This window comes from Mustela nivalis (genome assembly GCF_964662115.1).
Source record: "Mustela nivalis genome assembly, chromosome: 10".
NCBI lineage: Eukaryota > Metazoa > Chordata > Mammalia > Carnivora > Mustelidae > Mustela > Mustela nivalis.
Window position 1 is genome coordinate 66,583,399 of NC_139029.1, and position 22,305 is coordinate 66,605,703.

Genomic DNA, 22,305 nt, shown 5'->3' on the forward strand with positions numbered 1-22,305 from the left:
CAAAGAGGACTTCTTCCTTCCGAGGACGTCTAGGGCTCTCCAGTGCCCCTCCACCACCTTTCTCATCCTCATGTCTGTTTTCCAGTGCCCCAGCCCTCTGTTCCTTGTACCCCAACACATACTATCAGATAGAAGCTGATAGATGGAGCAAGAGCAGGGGCTTTACAGTTAGACACCTGGTTTTAGATCTTCACTGTATCACTTGTCAGTTGTTCAAGTTACTTAATCTTCCTAAGCCTCAGTTTTTGCAAGTAACAAGGTACTAAAAAAATGTCTACATCATAAGATTATTGTAATGATTCAGGAAAATAATGTATGTAAAATACTTAGTACATAGTGGCACTTAATAAATGGTATTGGCTGTAAGTCTTATCTCTCTAGCTTTCTGGAATTAAATAGTGACCTCTTAAACTGAATATCCTTTCAAATGTAAGAGGGGGGAAAAATCAAATTTCAGGCATCATGCAGTTAGTAGGGAAAGGAGGGAATATTTTGCAAGAGAGTGGGTGGCTTTTAGAGTCTTGACAAATAAACTGCCTACATGCATGCTTACTGCGTGTGCCCCTCACCTGTAAAAGAGAGCACAGCTTTGGTTTACTTTGTGATGACTTGAGGCACCACAGGACCAGGTCATCTGCATACGGTTGTGGGTTTGCTGGTCCTTGGCTTGTGTTTTCTTAAGGTTTTCTACTGTTACCTCAATACCTTGCTGGTAATTTGAGTCTTTGAAGAGGCAGACAATGAGGGTTTTAGTTAGCTCTGATGTCTATTCTGTGGCTTTATTTCCCTCTTTCCCAAAGATTGAGCATTTGTGTCTATGGGCATAAGATCGATTACTGCATTGTGTGGTGGAAATGAAAAGGAAACATTCTTTCTTTCCTCTTGAGCTCTGCTGGGCATTGGCTGCAGCCAGGGCCTTGTCTGAGCAGGCACATGCCACGAGCGCATGGACACGGCAACTCTAATTGTACACTTATCTCGGAGACAAGAAATAAATGAAGTTGCTATCGAATTTATTCAGATGGCTCTCCAAGTGCAGCATTTCATGTACGGATTGGATGTCCAGGAACTAGAAAGTAACTATGAATGCTTTGTTAGGGAAATTACTTCAGCACAAAATGAACCCTCTTTTTTTTTTTTTTTTTTTTTAACCCAGCCACAGTAACCAATAGCTTAAGATATAAGATAAAAATAATGTATTTTGTAATTAATATTTTAATTTACTAAGAAGGGAGCTAAATGGTGACTAGACTGCTCTTCCCCTTGATAATAATGAACCCAGGCAATTTCAAAGAAGGAGAGCAGCCAGGAGTTTAATACCTTTGATTAAGAACATGTTTCCACAGCGGCTATTATGTTCCTATTTAAAAGAGCAAAACAAAACTCTGGCTTATTTTATTTTGGAACTGCAGGGGGTCTTATGGCATCAAAAGAAGAGGAGAAAATGTTTAAAGATAATTAAAGGCAATTTGCCTCATCAGGCCTTTTTCCTCCTCCTTTTTCCTCTTCTCCCCACAATACTTGCTAATTGCTGCTTCAGTGACCTGAGGATTTTTTTTTTTTCCCCCTTCAAGTAACTTGCCTATTTGGCTGTTGCCCACACTTATAATTGACTGCATAAATCAATGAATCTCCATTAGTTCATTTAAAAAAAAAAAAAAAAGAACATGAGTTACTCCCTGTCTTATCATGCAGTCTAGTTAGACATCAGGAAAGCCAAAGGCAAGAAATGAATTACATGTGTTAATTCATTTAAACTCTGAAAGAATGCCATGAAGTCCCTGAGATAGAATGGGAAGCCAGAGCAGTTTGCTTAGGGTCCCACGGCTTAGGGTGAGATTGGAACCCTAAGCTTTGTTTTTACTTTATTACCTCCTTAAGTTAAGCTCTCTGTTCCTATGTTCATTTAAAAACTTTCCTTTTAGAATTTTCATTGGTTCCTTCAATTTAAATGCCCCTGGCATGCACTTAGGTTGCAAAAAGTGAACTTGGCGACTCTCAGAAGAGGCATTGTGGAAAGTCATTCACAGCAGCTTCCCCCGAGACTGAGAAAACTCAGTCACCTCCAGGAAATTTTTAGCTAAAGTTTTAAAATAACAGAACCCAGGGTAGGGACTGAGCTCCTAAAATGCAAAGTGTTTTAATTCGGGATTATGTTTTCAACTGTGAAAATGGTTAGAAAATGGCATCACACTCCCAGATCAAGTGTACCTTCTGGGAAAAAAAGTGGCCCACAAACTTTTGACCTCAGAGTTAGCACAGGATTTCTTTGAACTCAGGTGAATTGAATAGTGTGGACACAAGTATCACACACTAAATAAATGCTAGAAAAATACAGACTTAAGTAATGGGTTAAGTTGCATTATAGTAGGAGAACCCACAATGGCCATGAGTCCAGAATAAGGTTGTTGTACTGCTGCTTTGGGGAAGGGTGGCATAGGAAACGTGGGGGGAAAGAATAATGGTTGCATATTAATTCTTCAGCTAGATAAAATTTGAGAAAAAGGGGGGGTGGAATCTGAGTCTGATCAAATAAATGTGTAAGCCTCACAGAAATAAGAAATAGTATAATTCCTCCTTCTGGTTTGTTTTCTGCCAGCAACTTCCAGCCATCTTCAAATATCCAGCCACACCAACTTCAGACCAATGGATGTACAGAGGTTTCAGGGTTTTCTACTTTTGTTTTTATAGCTTTTATTTTCAACTGCATTTACACACATAAACAGCCAACTATTTGCATATAAAGTACATTCTACTCTAAACTCCTATTTTAAAATAACGTAACAGAGAATATTAGAGATAAAGAAAGGTTTTGGGTGGTAAAATAGACAAGAGGCCTGGAGAAATTCTTAGAATGCCCTGGGGTAACCTCTCCTTAGATTTTAGGAGTAAGGAGGTAGGGCATAACTAACTTTAAGCTTTAATTAACGTCCTTCGAGAGAAAGCAGAGCAAACCAGATCCTAGCTCTGGTTCCTCTACCATTCTTTATTTTATGCCCCAGGAGATGTTTTCAATTGCCACAATCCTGTAAAATGTGTTTTATCTACTTAGTTTCTGACTGGTTGGATCAAAGTTAACAAACCGTATTTTGAGGAAATATACAAGACACTGGGATTAGTTAAAATTATAGGTAAACTTGTGGATTGGGAAGTTAAGATACTCTTTGAATGATAAACTGGAAATGAAATTAAAAATTTTTAAGATTGCATTAATTCTGAAGTCCCATGCATCCTAAGTTTCATGTGGTTTTGGAGGAAAGTATCTTTATGCAGAGTGGTGAATCCATTCCTTCAGACTGGCTGTTTTCTGTACCCCTCTACCCCCCAGCCCCATTGCCTATGATTCATCTTTTTACTCACATCCAGTCCCATTGGCTATCTTTCTGTTCCTCCAACACGCCAGGCTCCTTCACACCCAGCTCCTTCACACTGTGTCCTTAGCCTAGGACAAAGGCTCTGTGTCCTCTGGGTCCCTGCAATTCTTTGTTAGGATGAATTTGTGCTCATCTGTTAGGGGACTACTTAAAATGTTCCTTGTTTTGTTCTTATACCTTTTATATGTTTCTTCACAGGACATATAAACATAGTTGAAAATCACTTGTGCAATTCCTGTTTTAATGTCAGTCTCTACAGATTACGAGAGTCATGAGAATAAAGGCTGTAATTATATTGTTGATTGTTATATAGTACTTCAAGGCCATAGCTGGTCTTGGTAAATCATTATTGCATGAATTAATGTATGACTGGTATTGGACTTGAAAAATAGGGTAAAAACTGCCTAAGGCACCACCTCATACCAGTCAGAATGGCTAAAATTAACAAGTCAAGAAATGACAGATGCTGGCGAGGATGCGGAGAAAGGGGAACCCTCCTACACTGTCGGTGGGAATGCAAGCTGGTGCAACCACTCTGGAAAACAGCATGGAGGTTCCTCAAAAAGATGAAAATAGAGGTACCCTATGACCCAGCAATTGCACTACTGGGTATTTACCCTAAAGATACACACGTAGTGATCCAAAGGGGCACATGCACCCGAATGTTTACAGCAGCAATGTCCACAATAGCCAAACTATGGAAAGAACCTAGATGTCCATCAACAGATGAATGGATAAAGAATAGGTGGTATATATATACAATGGATACTATGCAGCCATCAAAAGAAATGAAATCTTGCCATTTGTGACAACGTGGATGGAACTAGAGGGTATTATGCTTAGTGAAATAAGTCGATCGGAGAAAGACAACTGTCATATCATCTCCCTGATATGAGGAAGTGGAGATGCAACGTGGGGGGTTAGTAATTTAGGAAAAGAATAAATAAAACAAGATGGGATGGGGAGGGAAACAAACCATAAGAGACTCTTAATCTCACAAAACAAACTGAGCGTTGCTGGGAGAAGGGGAGTCGGGAGAGGGTCGTGGGGTTATGGGCATTGGGGAGGGTATGTGCTACGGTGAGTGCTGTGATGTGTGTAAACCTGGCGATTCACAGACCTGTACCCCTGGGTCTAATAATAAATTACATGTTTATAAAAAAATTAAAATATTAAAAACAAACAAACAAAAACTGCCTAAGACAACTGACATGGAAGCCACACCTCAGTATTGAGGATGAAGGAGATTTTAGGAATGTAAATGCTAAAAGTAGAGGAACCTGGATGTTGATCATAGATTGAATAGTGAGGAGTGCTGGGGAGATAGAAAACAAGCAATGCTGACTTTGATATTTTTGGCAGAGAGCAAGACTGTTTACCTAAGATCATTGCTGGAAGGTAATGGGAGGGGACTGGTGGGCTAAATCAACTTAATGCTAGGTTGTTGAAAGCCTCTGGTATCAAGTATGCTATTCATGGTGACCCAAGTCTGTCAGTGAAGTAATTTCTTGACCATCTCTCAAGGCTGGGAGCTATGGATTCATGGTTATTTGCCCATACACATAGAATGCAGTACTTCTCATCCTTCTGGATTTCTCTGATACTTAACATTCTGTAACCTTCTCTGGGAAATTTTCTGAGTCATGTCCCCTTTCTTTGTAACCCCAAATATCTATAATTGCATGTTACTATTTGTTTCCTCTACTAGACTACAAGCTTCTTAATGGTAGTGATTTTCTTATTTGCCTGTTTTTCATGACTAGCTTAGTGCCTAGCATTAGATACCCGAGTAATGTTTGGCAGACTGAATGGAATTAAACTAATTTTAATTAAATAATTGTTTCCTTTGGCAAATAAATAATTGGTTGGGAAATGGTTAAATATTTATTCATATAAGGGTGCCTAGCAGAGCAGGTCTTGTAGTCAAACTTAATAAAGTTTGTTGTTGGACCACTTTTTGCCACAGATCCTTTGGTTTGATTTAAAAAAAAAAAAATCACCTCATCATTATGATGTGTTTTTGCAGTATCTCACATCAAGAGTCTCTACCCAGTCCTTGAATCTTGGCTGGTTTTAGAATTTGCTTTGGCTAGTAAAATGTGACAAAAATGATGGTATGTCAGTTCTAAGCCTCTATCTTCCCTCTGCTCTCTTGCTTTGTGAACAAGTCTAGGCAACCGTTCCAGCTGAGGTCATCCTGGACCAACTGGTTCCCAGCTGACCTGGCAGCTGAGTACAGATGCATTGACTGAGTCCAGCCAAGGCCAGAACTACACAGCAGCTATGCTTAGCCCAAATTGCTGACCTGCAGAATTGTGAGCTAAATAAATGGTTTTTTAAAACTATTAAATTTGGGGGTTACTATGCAGTAGAAGTTAATTATTATAGATATGTCACTTTTTTAATTTGCTAAATTAAAATAGCTGTTGCTATATTTTGCTAAGATCATAGGTGGTGAGATCTGACATACACATGGGGCGTTTCTTTAAAAGGAGAGTCCTAGATGGAATGACCTGGGCAGTGGAAGACTTGAGACAGTAGATATCTTGAGTAGGAGTTGGAAAGTGACAGAAGAAAGTATCTTCTTTAGGGAATGAACAGTGGCTAACAAACAGAACTCATGAGGCATCTTATACAGAGTGCAAGCTTCCTCAGGATTAGGGGTGATTTCAGGGGACAGAAGAACTATGCAGATGAACTGACTGATGACATTCAGGGTCAGCAAGCCATTGTATATACACAATGTGGGAGGGAACCTGCATGAGTTAGTGATAATTCAGTCTGTCGATATTTGGGAAGAATAAACATCATAAGCAAATAATTACAAGCCATGGGATAAAAGTTGGGCATGATTTTAAGAAGAGACTTAAGAAACAGCATTTTGAAGGATGAAGAATGTAAATAGCCTTTTCAAGGTGGAGTATGGAGGTCTGAACCTGTTTTATATCATTAGCACTATTTGGCTTTGAGAAAGTCAGTGGGCCTTGGATTCTTCAAATGAAAATTTGGTTCCTGTAACTACTTCATAGAGAAAGTCAAATAAAATAAACAGGAACACATCTAATTAATTTTAGAGAGCTGGAACAATGGTTCTTAATGTCTAAGGTTGATATTGGAAACTATAAATAGGTAATTTTGAATGAATGATCAGCTCATGGACAGTCATATAGGATTTTTTTTTTTTTTTAAATCCACGGCATCTGTCTTTATGTCAGCCTCTCCCATTGTCCTTCCTCTCACCTCCACAACAGCCTTGCTTATTGCAGAGAGTGGCAAATCCTTCTTTTTGCTGAAGTTGGACCTTCACTCACCCTGGAATCAGGATGATGATAAAGCTCCACCTGTTTGAAAACGTTTTTGCTTTTATATTCCTGTGACATGCTCTAGGCCACGGGATTGCAAAGGTATGTTAGAGATCGGAAGTACTCAATGTCATTTTGTTACCCAATCTTTTGGAATTAATTTTTTTTTCTTTTTAAAAAGATTTTATTTATTTATTTGACAGAGAGAGCAATAGCGAGAGAGGGAACACAAGCAGGTGGAGTGGGAGAGGAAGAAACAGGCTGCCTGCTGAGCAGGGAGCCCGAGGTGGGGCTCGATCTCAGGACCCTGGGATCATGACCTGAACTGAAGGCAGATGCTTAACTGACATAGCCACACAGGTGCCCCCAGAATTAATTTTCTTTTTAAAATTTTGGGGCAAAGAAGGCATGATTTTGAAACTTCTCTTCTGTATTTTTAATTCCCTTTAGTTCATTGGCTTTATAGTTCTGTCCATTGAGTCATGATATCCATTGCTTCAGGGGGAGGGCAGGACTCAGCCAGAACAAAGGAAACGATGTTCAGTTTTTGAATTCCAAATCATGCTCTTGAAGCTAATTTCAGAGACAATAGTTGTGAAAAGCCAAGGCATTCACTTGCAATACCTGGATTTGTTGAAAGAGAAATCAGAAGCTTTGCTTTAAATATTAACTATTCCTTTAAAATATTAAGAAGTTACAGGATTGAAGGAAGAAAGGTGTACCATAAGCCACAGAATACAAAATACGCAGAATGTAACACAACATTCATTTTCCAATCCCTGAAAAGAAACAAAGCAAAACAAAACTGATGGGGAGGAGTCTGGAGAGAAAGAATAAGAGGAAAGCAAGAATGTGGAGTCCTGAGTTGGGTCGGATTCCTGGGCCTGGGTGAGTCAGAGACCCTATGTGACTTTAACAGTACTGATTAAAGGGAGCTTAGTCCTCACATCTTGCCTGGAACACTAAATGGAGGTGATTTCCTTAAAAGGGGCTTCCTTGGTAGAGCAGAAATTAAGGTGTTATGTGTGTGAGATGATCAGGCCTGAGCCGACCCATTCTCAAGCTGTCCTTCAGATTCAGAGATGAGATCCAGGAAAGTCCCTAAAATTCTTCAAATTTGAAGCAAAGGAAAATGAGAATTAGAAAATCGCATGTCTGCCAGGAGGCTGCCACAGCTTAAATTGGAAACTACAGATTGGATAGTCCAAAACAGGGGCCCCATGTGGATGGATGTATAGCTAAATCTCAGAATGTCAGTTGTGGATGTTAGTGCTGAGGTGAGAGATTGAGTCTATTGTCAGAGAAACTGAGTTACCTGAAAGCTATCACCTCTATGCTAGGGAATCAGACCATAGATATCGGCATCATACAGTTTGGTGCAGTGATGGATGTGGTTGGTTCTTAATGCCAAGCAAGAGCTAGATATTCTTTCTCTAATGACAGGACAGGTTTTTTTGTTTTTGTTTTTTTAAGATTTTATTTATTTATTTGATGGGGCGGGCTGGGGATGAGCACAACAGGGGGAGTAGGAGGCAGAGGGAGAGGGAGAAACAGGTTCGCCACTGAGCAAAAAGTCCAAAGCCAGAGGACATGGGGCTCGATCACAGGACCCTGGGATCATGACCTAAGCTGAAGGCAGACACTTAACCAACTGAACCACCCATGCACCCCAAATGACAAGACAATTAATAAGCCACTTAGGGATAGGAGAATGATGTTGGGGGCAAGCCTGGAATTTGGCTATCCAGAAGAGATTAAGCTTAAAAAAGAAGGGTCTAAATTACTTTGAAAGGGAAAAATCTGGTTTTTGCTTCTGTCATCAATTAAGCCTTATAGGTACGATGAGTCTGATTTTGTATCATATATAAGTTTTGACCCCACAGTGCCATTATTCCCAGGTGTTTGGGTTCATGTATCAGTTTGGCTCTCTGATACGGGGTAATGCCTTCTTTCTAAAACCACTCTCTGCATTGCATTATGTGTGAATATATCTGTCTCTACCACTTGATTATAATCTTTATAGTGGCAGGGACCACACCTCATTCGTTTTTATATTCTCAGCTGCTGGCACTGGGTCTGACATGTAGTTATGTCTTGAGAAGTATCTGTTGATTAAATCCATAAGTCCATGAGCACAAACCAATCAGGTAAATTGTGAACATTTTTACAAAAAACTATCTAAGATTCTAGAAAGTCTGATGATTCTTGCTTTGGTTTATCAGAATCAACTATTTTGTCTGTGCTGTGAAAATATATCCCATTTATTATTATGAAATGCCTACTATGTGTATTACTCTAAGCACCTTTCATGTAAAATTTTTTTAATATTCCCAAGGATTCTATCATGTTAGCCCTATCCTCATTTTATTGATGAGGAGACTGAAACCTGAAGAGTTTAAGAAACTGACTCAAGAGTCCATGGCCATTAAGTGGGCCAGCAAGGATATTAGTCTAGCTCTAGCCTATGTTTTCAGTTACTACATATATATGTCTCTAAGTGTATATGAGGGTTCTCATATAGAAGTGGTTAGAAAATTTGTACAGATGATCCCCAACTTAATGATGTCTGACTTATGATTTCTTGACTTTATGATGATGCAAAGGCTATATGCATTCAGTAGAAACTATACTTCAAATTTTGAATTGTAATCCTCTCCTGAGATAGTGATACATAGTATGATACTGTCTCATGCTGCTGGGCAGGGGTGATGAGTCATAGCTCCAGTCAGCCATGAGATCATGAGGGTAAACAGCCAATATACATATTTATACCCATTCTGTACCCATGCAACTGTTTTATACTTTGCTTTCAATACAATATTAAATAAATCACATGAGGTATTTAATACTTTATTATAAAATAGGCTCTGTCTTAGATGATTTTGCCCAACTGTAGGCTAATATAAGTGTTCTGTGCACATTTGAGGTAGGTTAGGCTAAGCTATGATGTTAAGTAGCTTAGGTGTATTAAATGCATTTTTGACTTAAGATATTTTCAACCTATGTGGGCCAACTGGGATGTAACCCCCTGTAAGTAGGGTTACACTGTAAAATCTGTATTAGTCAACAGTGACAGTATAACATTCCCCTGTACAGTGCATATGATTTCATGAATGTGTACACTCAAAGCATTGTTTTAGTGTTCCAACAAGTGATAAGAATTCTCCACAGCAGTAGGACAGGACTGTCTCTGTATTTCTTTGAGATAATAAGTACCACCAGGATACAATAGACCAGATTATCCTAATAGATATGTTCAGAACATTCCATCCAAAGCCAGCAGAATACTCATTCTTTGGAAGTACACATGGAACATTCTTTGGAATCAATCATATGTTGAGCCACAGAACAAGTCCCAATAAATTAAAAAAGATTGAAATTGTATCATGCATCTTATCCAACTATGGTGATATGAAACTAGAATTCAGTCAAATTCCACAAAAAACACATGGGAAGAACGCAAATACATGGGGGCTAAATAACATGCTACTAAACAATGAATAGGTCAAACAGGAAGTCAAGGTGGAAATTAAAAAAAAATATATATATATATATGGAGACAAGTGAAAATGAACAATAGTCCAAAATATTTGAGGTGCAGTAAAAGCTGTTTTTAAGAAGGAATATTATAGTAATAAAGAGGCCTACCTCAAGAAACAAGACAAATCTCAAACAACCTAACCTTACATCTAAAGGGACCAGAAAAAAGAAGAACAAATCCCAATCAGTAAAGAAAGGAAATAATAAATGTTAGAGCAGAAGTAAGTTAACTAGAGCCTAAAACAACAATGGAACAGATCAATGAAACCAGGAGCTGGTTATTTGAAAAGATAAACAAAACCAATAAACCTTTAGTCAGATTCATTAAGGAAAAAAGAGTGAAGATTCTAGTAAATAAAATAATAAATGAAGGAGAAAAAAAAAACAACCAACACCACAGAAAAACAAAGGATTATAAGAGAATATTAGGAAAAATTATATTCCAGATAATGGACAACCTAAAAGAAATGCATAAATTCCTGGAAGCATACAACCTTCCAAAACTGAATCAGGGAGAAATAGAAAATTTGAACAGACTGATTACTAGCAATGAAATTGAATAAGTAATCAAACCCCCCCCCAAAACAGAAGTCCAGGACCAGATGGCATCACAAGTGAATTCTACAAAACACTCAAAGAAGTTAATACCCTGTTCTTCTCAAACTATTAAAAAAAAACAATAGAAGAGAAAGGAAAGCACCCAAATTCATTTTATGATTACTCTGATACCAAAACCAGATAAAATATAACAGATACAGGAACTACAGACCAATATCTTTGATGAACATAGATATAGAAATCCTCAACAAAATATTAGCAAACTGAATCCAACAATACATTAAAAAAAAATCATGCATTACAGTCAAGTTGGATTTATTCCAGGATTGCAGGAGTGGTTCAGTATTTACCAGTCAACATGATATGCTACATTAGCAAGAAAAGGGATTAAAAACTGTATGATCATTTCAATAAGTACAGAAAAATCGTTTGACAAAGTACAACATCTATTCATGATAAAAAGTCTCAATGAAGGTATAGAGGGAACATACCTCAACATAACAAAGGCCATGTATAAAAACCCCACAGCTAACATCAAGTTCACTGGTGAAAACCTGAGCACTTTTCCTCTAAGATCGAGTACAAGGCAAGGATGTCCACTCATCACTTTTTTCAGTGTAGTACTAGAAGACCTAGCCACAGCAATCAGACAAGGAAAAAAAAAATAAATAAAAGGCATCCATATTGTTAAGGAAGAAGTAAAATTTCATTCCTTGCAGGTGACATAGCAGTATATATAGAAAACCCTAAAGACTCCACCAAAAAACTACTAAAACTGAATAAATTAATTTAATAATGTTTCAGGATACAAAGTTAATATACAGAAATCTGTTGAAATTTTCACACTAATAATGAAGCAGCAGTAAAAGAAATTAAGAAAACATTCCATTTACAGTTGCACCAAAAATAATAAAGTACTTATGAATAAACTTAACTAAGGAGGTGAAAGACCTATCCTTCAAAAACTATAAAACACTGATGAAAAAAACTGAACATGACACAGATGGAAAGATATTCCATGCTCATGAGTTAGAAGAATGAATATTGTTAATATATCTGTATGATCCAAAACAATTTACAGATTTAATCCAATCCGTATCAAAATACCAACATTTTTTGTGGAAGTAGGGCAAATAATGCTAAAATTTGTATGGAACACCAAAAAAAAAAAAAAAAAAAAAAAAACCCAAATAGCTAAAGCAATCCTGAGAAATAAGAATAAAACTGCAGATATCATTATCTCAGATTTCAACATCTACTACAAAGTTGTAATAATCAAAACAATATGGTACTGGCACAAAAAGAGACCCATAGATCTAACACAGAATAGAGAGCCCAGAAATAAACCCACAATTTATGGTCAATTAATCTATGACAAAGTTGGGAAGAATATACAATGGGGAAAAGACTGTCTTTTCCATAAATGGTTCTGGGAAAACTGGACAGCTAAATGTAAGAGAATGAAACTTTCTGACACCATGCATGAAAATAACCTCAAAATAGATTAAAGACCTAAATGTGAAACTTGAAACCATAACACTCCTGAAAGAAAACATAGACAGTAATTTCTCTGACACTAACCATAGAAATATTTTTTCCAGATATGTCTTCTTAAGCAAGGGAAGCAAAAACAAAATTAAACTATTGGGACTCTACCAAAATAAAAAGCTTTTGATAGTGAAGGAAACCATCAATAAAACAAAAAGGCAACCTACTGAATGTAAGAAGATACTTGCAAATGATGTATCCAATATGCAGTTAATATCCAAAAATATAAAGAACTCATACAACTCAATAGCCAAAACACAAATAATCTAATTAAAAATGGGCAGAGAACCTGAGTAAACATTTTTCCAAAGAAGAGATACAGATGGCTAAGAGACACAAGAGAAGATGTTCAACATCATTAATTATCAGGGAAATGCAAATTAAAACCACAGTGAAATATCACCTTACACTGTAAGAATGGCTAGAATCAAAATCACAGGAAATAACAAGTGTTTACAAGAATGCAGTTGGTGGGAATGCATACTGTTGCAGATACTGTGGAAAACAATATGGACATTCCCCCAAAATTAAAAATAGAATTATCATATGATCTAGGAATTCTATTACCAGGTATTTACCCAAAGAAAACAAAGGCACTGATTTAAAAAGATGTGTGGGATGCTTGGGTGTCTCAGTTGGTTAAGTGTCTGCCTGCAGTTCAAGTCATGATCCCAGGCTTCTGGGATCCTGCCCCGCATTGGGCTCCTTATTCAGGGAAGAGTTTGCCTATACCTCTGTCCCTCCCCTGCCCCGCTTCTTCTCTCTTTATCTCTCTAAAATAAACAAATAAATATAATCTAAAAAAAAAAAAAAGACATATGCACCCCTATGTTTATTGCAGCATTATTTACAATAGCCAAGGTATGGAAGCAACCCATTAGCCATTAATAGATGAATGGATAAAGATGAAGATATATATCTATATCTTCTATCAATCTATCTATATATATATCTTCATGGTTAATACTATATATATTAATATTGTATACATGTATATATGAATATTATATCTATCTATCTATCTATCTATCTATGAATATTACCCATAAGAAAGAAAGAAATCTTAATATTTGCAACAACCTGGATAGACCCAGAGGGTGTAATCCTAAGTGAAATAAGTCAATCATAGAAAGTCAAATACCATGTGATTTCACTTATATGTGAAATTTAAGAAACAAAGGAAAAAAGAGAAAAACAAAAAAATGGACTCTCATATATAGAGAGCAAACTGGTGGTTGCCAAGAGTGGAGGTGGATTGAAGGTGGGTCAGGTAAGTAAAGGAGGTCAAGAGTTCACTTACCCTGATGAACACTGAGTAATGTTGAATCATTCTATTGTATATCTGAAACATATAACATTGTGTATTAATTATAATTTAAAAAAGTAAAAAGTATTAAAGTTAAACAAACAAAAAAGTACTACTAGGATCAGTGTGGCAGGGTTGGCTTGTTTGTTCTTTCAGAATTAGAATGTCTTAGTGAGGTCAGAGGGGGTATTGAGCCTGTTCTATGGTTCCTTCTGTGAGTTTCCTCTTGCCCAGAAAGTGACTGTGGGCTCCTATACCTCCACTATCCTGGGAAAAGCCCTGGCTTTCTGTTCATTTAGTAGGACCCTATTAGGAGAGAAAGAAGGAGTGGGGAACCCAATTCCACAGGTGACACTGTGGAATTGGGCTGCCTGCCCTTGCTCCAGTTCCTTCTGGGAATGTACCTATCCGAAGAGAGGGGCTCAGAGTGGGACTGGGCACTTCGATCTTCTGACTTCTTTGCTCCTTAGCAGAATATGGAGTAGAGTGAATATCTTTCTCTCTGGATAAATCTGGGGGTAGCCCGTCATTTTGAGGCACTGTTCTGCTTTTGTGCATGTTGAGTTTGACTAGGACAATGTACGGTGGCCCCAGGCTTGGGATTCCATGCAGTGAAGGACTAGAGGGGCCTTCAGCAAATTTATGAGATGATTCTGGAAAACTAAACCAGCTCCTTGGATTTATCCCAGTACAAAGTAGAAAAATAGTCTTTAGTATTTGGGGGTTACCTCAGTAGGACTTTAGGCCGTGCCATGCCAATAGTACCAGTGTGAGTATAGTTGATTTTTATGTGGTTTGGTTGGTCTGTGTGGGTGCCACATTGGCTGTTTCATAATGGTGAATGTCACGTCACCCCTGGCCTTAGGAGAAGAAAGAATGTTGCCAAAACAGAACTACATAGAACTTCTATGAGAATATACTGAGACATAGCCTTTGTTTTGCTTCTAAATCTTTTTTTCAAAATTTTCTAGCTTTACTGTAGGAAGGTAATAAAGATCAAAGCTGGCATAGTCAATGATCCCTTTCCAGAGATATGACCAGACAAGCCTCCTTTTATTGGGCTCTTGGGGAAAGTGCATTCCCAGAAGGGGAGAGGAACATTAAACCCTGTGTCACTCATTCTGCAGGAATGGAAATGTTGGTTTTTCCGGTTGTAATAATTTAGAGATTAAATGTTGAACATGTGACTGCAGGAAGGCTGTGATTTGTTTTTTAGATAATAAAATATCATTTCTATTTCTAATCCCATATGCATCTCCTTTGGAAAGCCATATAACTTGTCCAGTGTGTCATTGTGTGGCATCGAGTCAGCAAGTTTGTGGTTCTCTCCATAAATCATGTCATGTAGAGACTCTTTTTCATAAGCCAATCCCCCACCTGGCCACAATGCTCTGAAAACAGAATGTGCTTTGTTACATGTGATTGCAAGCTTCTAAACTGGTCTTGGCTATTTTCTATTACTTAGGTCCTTCTACCTTTCCCTTAGCTATTAGAAAAGTTGTCTTTACCAGGCTCACTAGGATCTAGTGCCCTGAAACTTTATCACAGGGAATACTCACTAATCATTTTCAATTGTGGGAAGGTTTGGGGCCTGACTTCTGATAACCTGCAATACTCAATACCACGACCCCCTTTTATTTTCCTGCCTACTTGTCACATCCTACTTATTGGAACATAATATTTGTGGCTTGCAGAATCCCAAACCTAACCAAGTGATGGATGTACTGTTGATGATTAATCCACATCTCTAGGTAGTTTTGAGTCTATTGCTTTTCGATTGATTTGTGCTGAGGTTTAAGCAACTAACAGAATGGCTGCTAAGGTTTGATTCTTTTTTTTTTTTTTTTTAAAGATTTATTTATTTGACAGAGAGAAATCACAAGTAGACAGAGAGGCAGCCAGAGAGAGAGAGAGAGAGGGAAGCAAGCTCCCTGCTGAGCAGAGAGCCCGATGCGGGACTCGATCCCAGGACCCTGAGATCATGACCTGAGCCGAAGGCAGCGGCTTAATCCACTGAGCCACCCAGGCGCCCCTAAGGTTTGATTCTTAACTGTAATACTTTTCCTAGGTGTTTGGGTCTAAATTCTCTTGAACCTGGGGTATTATAGACAAAACAAAACCAAACCCCACATAAACTGAGAATATACGGTCTAATTAATGTGCTAGACATTAGACATTAGCACATTAGCATTAATGCTATCTCTGTGATAGCCAGAGAGTGCTTTCTCTCTCTCTCTTCCTCTGCTTCTTCCCCACCCCCATCTCACATGCTGTCTAATTATACTCCTTGGTTTCTAGCAGACAAACTAGCATCTGTTTGGTGCAGAGAATTTCTCTTACTTGTTTCAACTTTATTCCCTTTTATCTCTATAGCACCCATTCTCCTTAGAGAACAGGCAGCTAGAATGGAAGAGCTTACAAAGCCTTAGTTTGGGCATTTTTGCTCCCACAATTCTTGGCCATCGAAGATGGCACACAAGGTAATCTGAAGGGGATTCAGCAAATTCTTGTACTATTTGGATAGTTCATTGAAAGGTATTAGTTCCATTACCATAGGCAACTACTTTCTAGTGCATCTTTTTGTTTCAGATTGTGTTTTACTGTTTTGTATATACATTTTGTAATTTATGAAAATGGTACTGGATAATGTTCTTTCATTCTGTTTTTCTTTATTCTTTTTTTTTTTTTTTGATCTATCCATGTTACCTTGACCAAATCTCATTTGGTGTTTCTGTTTGCCACATCATGCTCCATGTTGTGCATTCAGCACCTTGGTTCATCCAGGATCCCCCTCCCATCATACCTATCACTGCAATGAAGTGACCAAAGTAAATATGTATACCAGTTAACTGATAGGTTTTCTTCTTTAATGTGTCTTTCTTATGTTTATAAAAAGCTGAATTTATGAGATAAATTTTAGTTTTTGTTTCAGTTCCTTTTTACCCTTTAAAAAAAATCGTTTAATATTTTACATAATGCTCCATAGTTTAAAGGTTACTTATAGATTAGTCGTGCCCTTTGCTCAGAATTGATCTGTTTTCTCTTCTTGCTTAAATTCACAATTATCATAGTTTTCTGTTGTGCTCACTGGGTGACCTACATGTTTGAGAGAATAACTCAGTTTGCATTTTTGTCATGGTAACAGTACCATTTCTGTAATAATTCAAAATGTAAATTCTCAAAACCCAATACTATAACAAATAGTGACAATCTGTAGAAGGTTGTAGGTGCCATTAAAAAAATCTAGGAAAAAATTCTATGCATAATGGAGATAAAATGGCTAGAAGATGTGTGTCTTACATATTTTTCTTTGTCTTGAAAAACCCATCTGTTAGCTGTGCCATGGGTGGCTAACCCTACAGTTCAATATTTTCCTACTCTCTAGAATACTAAGCCAACAGTAAACTGAAAATAATGAATGCAGCTCTACTCATGGAAAACACATTCACAATACTATTTTGGAGAAGAATCTATGAAACTGTGAGACTTTGTCTCACCCAAAGCTGCCTTCAGAGCTAAGCTGCCAGAGGTGAGTTACGGGGCACAAAGTGTCATTAAGACCTTCCACAAGTCTGGTTGTGGCAGGCTGTATTAGGATTATGTGCCTGACCAAGGCAATCATGAGCAGGTTGGCTTGTGATCTACAAAGGGACCCCATTTGAGAATTTAGTTCCAAAGAGGTGCTGCAGTTCCAAAGAGGTGCTAACTGGAACCAATTAGATCATCTGTATAGTGGTTCTTAAGCCACAGAGAGAGACACTGATAATGGAATAAAAAGAAGCAGCTGATAGAGAAATAAAGTAGTTTAAAAAAGAGAATAATAGGTTGATTTAATTTCTGTGGCATCCTTAAAAAGGCTCCAGCTTTCTTTACCTGTTAGAATATTGAGACAGTTTTTTTCTGTGATTCAATTCTTAGAACATACATTAAAAAAAAAAAAGCCAAACACATTCCAAATATACATATAAGAAGCCAAACAACATATAAGAAGCCAAAACCCAAAGTTGAAAGTGGTAGTGAGAACAAAGTAGATTCTAATTTTAGTAATTTATATTTTAAGTATAACTAAATAAAGAGGTTATTGGACTAGTGAAAATATATTGGAACTCTTGAGTGGCTGTAAAGGGAATGACATATTCAGCTCCGATTATGTCCATGTATTGAAAATGGAAGGAATGATTCACAACCGATTTTTCAAATACAGCAGCTATGGAACACTGCACTTGGGACACTGTAGTCTGCTGATGGAGAGTGAGGGTGTTGACCAAGGTTGAAAAGTTTGAAAGTGGTAGAAATGTGTTTCACAGGCAGTAATACTAACCAAATAGCTATGTACTCAGCTATATTTTATAGCCTCCTTGTAATTAGTTTACATATGAGCCCTACTCAGTGGCCTGTGGATGGATGTGAGATGTGTCATCTCCAGACACTGATGGTCATGATCAGTTGTGAGTGCTTTCTGCTTTCTCTTTGCCTGTCTTGGAGATCCCAGAAGCCCTGTGGCGAGATGATGAAGTCACAAAAAAGAGCTTGGGAAGTCAGCTTCCTTGGAGAGTATCTAGGCTTGTAGATAATAAACTTTTATGTGTAAGCAACTGAGGTTCTTGAGGTTGCTTATTGCTTACTACCATGCTCATACTGAGTAGGATTTGAATCCTGGGCAATCTGTTTTACTAGAAATGTTACGTTCTTCCTAGTGCATTGAATTAGCTTTAACAAAGTGAGAGGCTCTGAGATAGATGTCTTTCAGCTTTGTCATATCAAAAAAGTATGGGGAAAATGAACTGTACCCAATAGGAGTGTTATAAAAGCTAAATGAGGTGACTTTTAAAGTGTAGATTTTATTTTTATTCTTATATGGTGGGGTCAACAGATCAGGATCTGCCATTGAAAAGATACTTTGTTACTTACAGTTCCCAAGAGGAGAAGGTGCATACCATGTAAGGCCTCATGGGGAAGCACCAGGCTTGGTCAAGCAGCAGAGGGAAGAGGCTTTATTTACAGGGTGTAATATCAATCTAATCTACCTCTATAATGAAAAGAGATTCTTCAAAATTGTGTTGTTGATTATGTTCATTTCTCTTTTTTAAAACCCTAAATTATTTTATGCTCTTCTCCCTGTTTGACTCACTTTAACCTCCATATTTAGGAGAATTAGTCCTATTTATTTTATAAGTCTCAGTGAATGACATTTCTTCTGGGATATGCTTCCTTAGTCTCACCTATCTCATCCCCACTCTGTGCCCCTTCCCCCTCAGGCCTGTGTGGAGGGCCCCCTATGTACCCACACATCACTGTTGACATGAATCATACCTGATATTAGATTTCATATTTGTCTGTACACACTCATTAGCCAGGAAGCCACATGAACATGGAGATATTTTGGGAACTCCCTCCTCTAGCCAACATTAATTCCCCTACTATAAGTTCTCTTGGCACCTATATTTCTCCTTTGTAACTCTGATAGTTTTTTTCATGATAATTCATTCAATGTTTGTCCTGTTTTCAACTTTTGGCTCCAAAAGAGTCCATCTTTTTTTATTGCTACAATTCTAGCACCACAGCACATAGTCCATGCTCCATGCATGTTTGTGGAATGTCTGACAGGCAGGACTTGAATCTGTCTTATTCTTCATAGTGCTTGAGGCTTTAAAACAATGCCTGGCCCATTACAGATGCACAGGAAAATGTATTTGAATAAAAGCAAGTATAAATCTTCATAAAAATCCTGTAAGGCACATCTTGTTATAAGAACTTCTAAGGGTGATCAAATAGGTACTCAGGAAATGAAGACTTACCTGCCTAAGATGCTCAACAAGCTGGAAGCATAGTTGGGACTTCTGAATTCTTCCGACTCCAGTGCTTGTTTTCCCTCTGATGATGCTCAGTCTTAATTAGCAGGTTGATTTGACAACAGTGGAGCATTTCAATGGTTGTTGGATTTTAATGTGCATAGAAGTCATCTGAGAATCTTGATCAAATGCAGATTCTGAGTTAGTAGACACCATTCTGAGATGGCGTCTGAGGTTCTGCATTTCTAACAAGCTCCCCCCAGGTGATGCCCATGCTGCTGGTACAGTGACCACATTTTGAGTAGCAAGGATAAAGATTACCTTGATTAATTTTCCTATCATACATGCTTATAACTTCAACAGAGAGGATAAGAAATAAAGAAAAAATTAATCAGTGTATAGGCTTCTTATTAAGGGAAAGAGTATTCAAGCAAGATTAGTTGTCTAAATTGATAAAATTCAAAAGACAATTGTTCAACTCTACTTAATTTTGCTGCTTGGGAAGAGAGGGTGTATAATTTTAAAACCAGACCCTTGTTTTTGTTTCATCTTCAATAAGAAGTTGAAAATAACACAATTTCAGTTACTCAGTGAACTCCAAGATTTATAGTGGGCTTCTCATGTGTTGGTATGGTTTCATTGCCTTAGGATGGGTGCCCTGGAAAATAGACTTTGAGGCAGAGATTTGCCTGTAGGAGGTTTACTCAGGAGCAAGGGAAGCAGGATGGGTATGGGGAGAATTTGAGCAGAATGTGTTTGCAGCAGAGCCCTGGCTGATGCTATGGGCAGCTCTGGAAATGAAATGGTCCTCTCATCTGTCCCAAATCATAGCAGGAGAGCTGGGTCTTCATGCCCCCACTGAACCACCCCAGTCTGGGGTGCAGACTGCCACCCCAGGAGGGGAGTGAGGTGGCTTTGACCAAGGGTGATGCACAGAAAGGGACTCAGAGAGGGCAGTCAGCCGCCCTCACATCCAGAAACAGAATGGGAGCCTCAGCACAGAGGGGGTCCCACAGCACCATATATTGTTTCTGGTACTTAGGCAGTTCTAACAGATATCTTACAGTACCATTTCGGGGTTCTGTAAACATTGTTCTGCGGACTCTCCAGAGAAACAGATTTTTTCTGATGCAAAGAACTGGAGGTCACTAGGAAAGAGTGGGGCCAGGGAGAGTGAGTTAGACAGTGGTATTCTACTACTTAGATCTATTGTTATTTATATTCAGAGCTCTTTGAAATAATTACTATTACAAAAATTTCATTAAACTCACACTATGTCTGTTGGATCCACCCATATGTCTGCCTGTTATATTTTTCTAACTATCCCTTCTCGGTTTCTCCATTATAAAATGTGGACTCTCAAACAGATGATCTATAAAATCCCAGACAGTTTTAATAAAATTTTGATTATATAACTCTTTCTCCTTCTAAATCCCTGCCCTTATCAACTGGCTCAGAGAAGAGAAACTTGGCTTAATCCAAAAATGTTTCTTTGCCCACAAACATCTATTCCAAGAAATACCTAAAAAAGAAAAAGAACAATTGGAATAAGTATGGGTTCTTTTATATCACACATCTCTTTTAAACTGAAAAATCAGGTCAAAATGTATTTTGACTTCATAGAAAATTTGGAATATAGAGAAAACAAAACGATCTTCACTTGTCTTTTAACATTTAATTGTGTTTTCTCTTTCTACTTTCTATATACTTTAATCATAAAGGTGCAATTTTGTATCCTGTTTTTTTTTTCATTTAACATTGAATATCCAAAGAATTCCCATATGTACTGAATGTTTTTGTAAATAACTTTTAAAAATAATTTAGAATTTACTTAGAACTTCTAATTTGGGAGAGTTCTTGTATTTTTTAATTTGCTTTAATGGATATGGTCTTCAAAATTTTATTTATTTATTTATTTATTAGATTTTAAAAATAATTAACATATAATATGTTATTTGTTTCAGGGATACAGTTGTGTGATTCATCTGTCTCGTACAATTCATAGCACTCACCATAGCACATACCCTTCCCAATGTCCATCCCCACTAACCATCTGATCCCTCCCTCTCCCCTCCCCTCTAGCAACCTTCAGTTTATTTCCTGAATTTAAGAGTCTCTTATGGTTTGTCTCCCTCTCTGGTATTGTATTGTTTCATTTTCCCCTCCCTTCCCTTATGATCCTCTGTCTTGTTTCTCAAGTTAATGGATATAGCTTTATTCACAACATTTCCCTCAAATTTGGATGATGTCTTAGGATAGAATCCCAGAAGTAGAAAATGAATCAGGTTTAAAGGTTGAGGGAAAGCAGTTAAGATGATCAGACCAACAGAAGAGATCAGGCCCCAAAGTATGTTATTTTATTTAACAGGGTCTGCCTTCTTCTCTCTCAGTTTGAGGATGACATTTATTAATGACCAGACCACAATCTGATTATTTTTCATGGTCCAAGAATGGCAGTAAACATCATAAAACCTAATAGAGAAGAAAAGGAAAGAAAGAAGGGAGGAAGAAGTTACAAAAGAGTGAACAAATCTCGATTATCCTTACACATTTATGGGTTTTGTAAATTGATCTTCCACTTTCCCCTTAACTAAATGACACTTACCTCATTTGGGGGAACATAATCAAACAATATTGCTTTGTACTCTACTTTTGCAAAAGTCTTTGTGTGGTGAACAAGGGGGCGGATTTGGGAGTCATTCTACACCTCAGGCAGAATATTATTATTCTAATATGTGGTTTGGAACTGGGGTGTGAAATTCTCCTTCATCGGAGACTTAGAAGAGAATGGAATGTTATTTCTCATTTGGGAACACAGTTTTGGAAGAAGAATGATCAACTTCTCAAAACAAAGTCTCTTCCACTTCTAAAAATGAAAAAAATTA

The 22,305-nt window shown here is 37.7% G+C and overlaps 1 long non-coding RNA gene across 2 annotated transcripts in view; it reads left to right on the forward strand.

Moving 5' to 3' along the window:
- Positions 1 to 5,548: 5,548 nt before the first annotated feature.
- LOC309842864 overlaps positions 5,549 to 22,305 on the forward strand; it is a 53,300-nt gene continuing 36,543 nt past the window's right edge. Inside the window, exons 1-3 of one of the 2 annotated variants that reach the window (XR_014299820.1) lie at positions 5,549 to 5,689; positions 6,626 to 6,778; positions 16,002 to 16,085. This is a non-coding gene — a long non-coding RNA (uncharacterized lncRNA). Of the gene's footprint in view, positions 5,690 to 6,625; positions 6,779 to 16,001; positions 16,086 to 22,305 lie in introns of those variants that run through there. The other variant, XR_014299819.1, reaches the window with a different exon arrangement.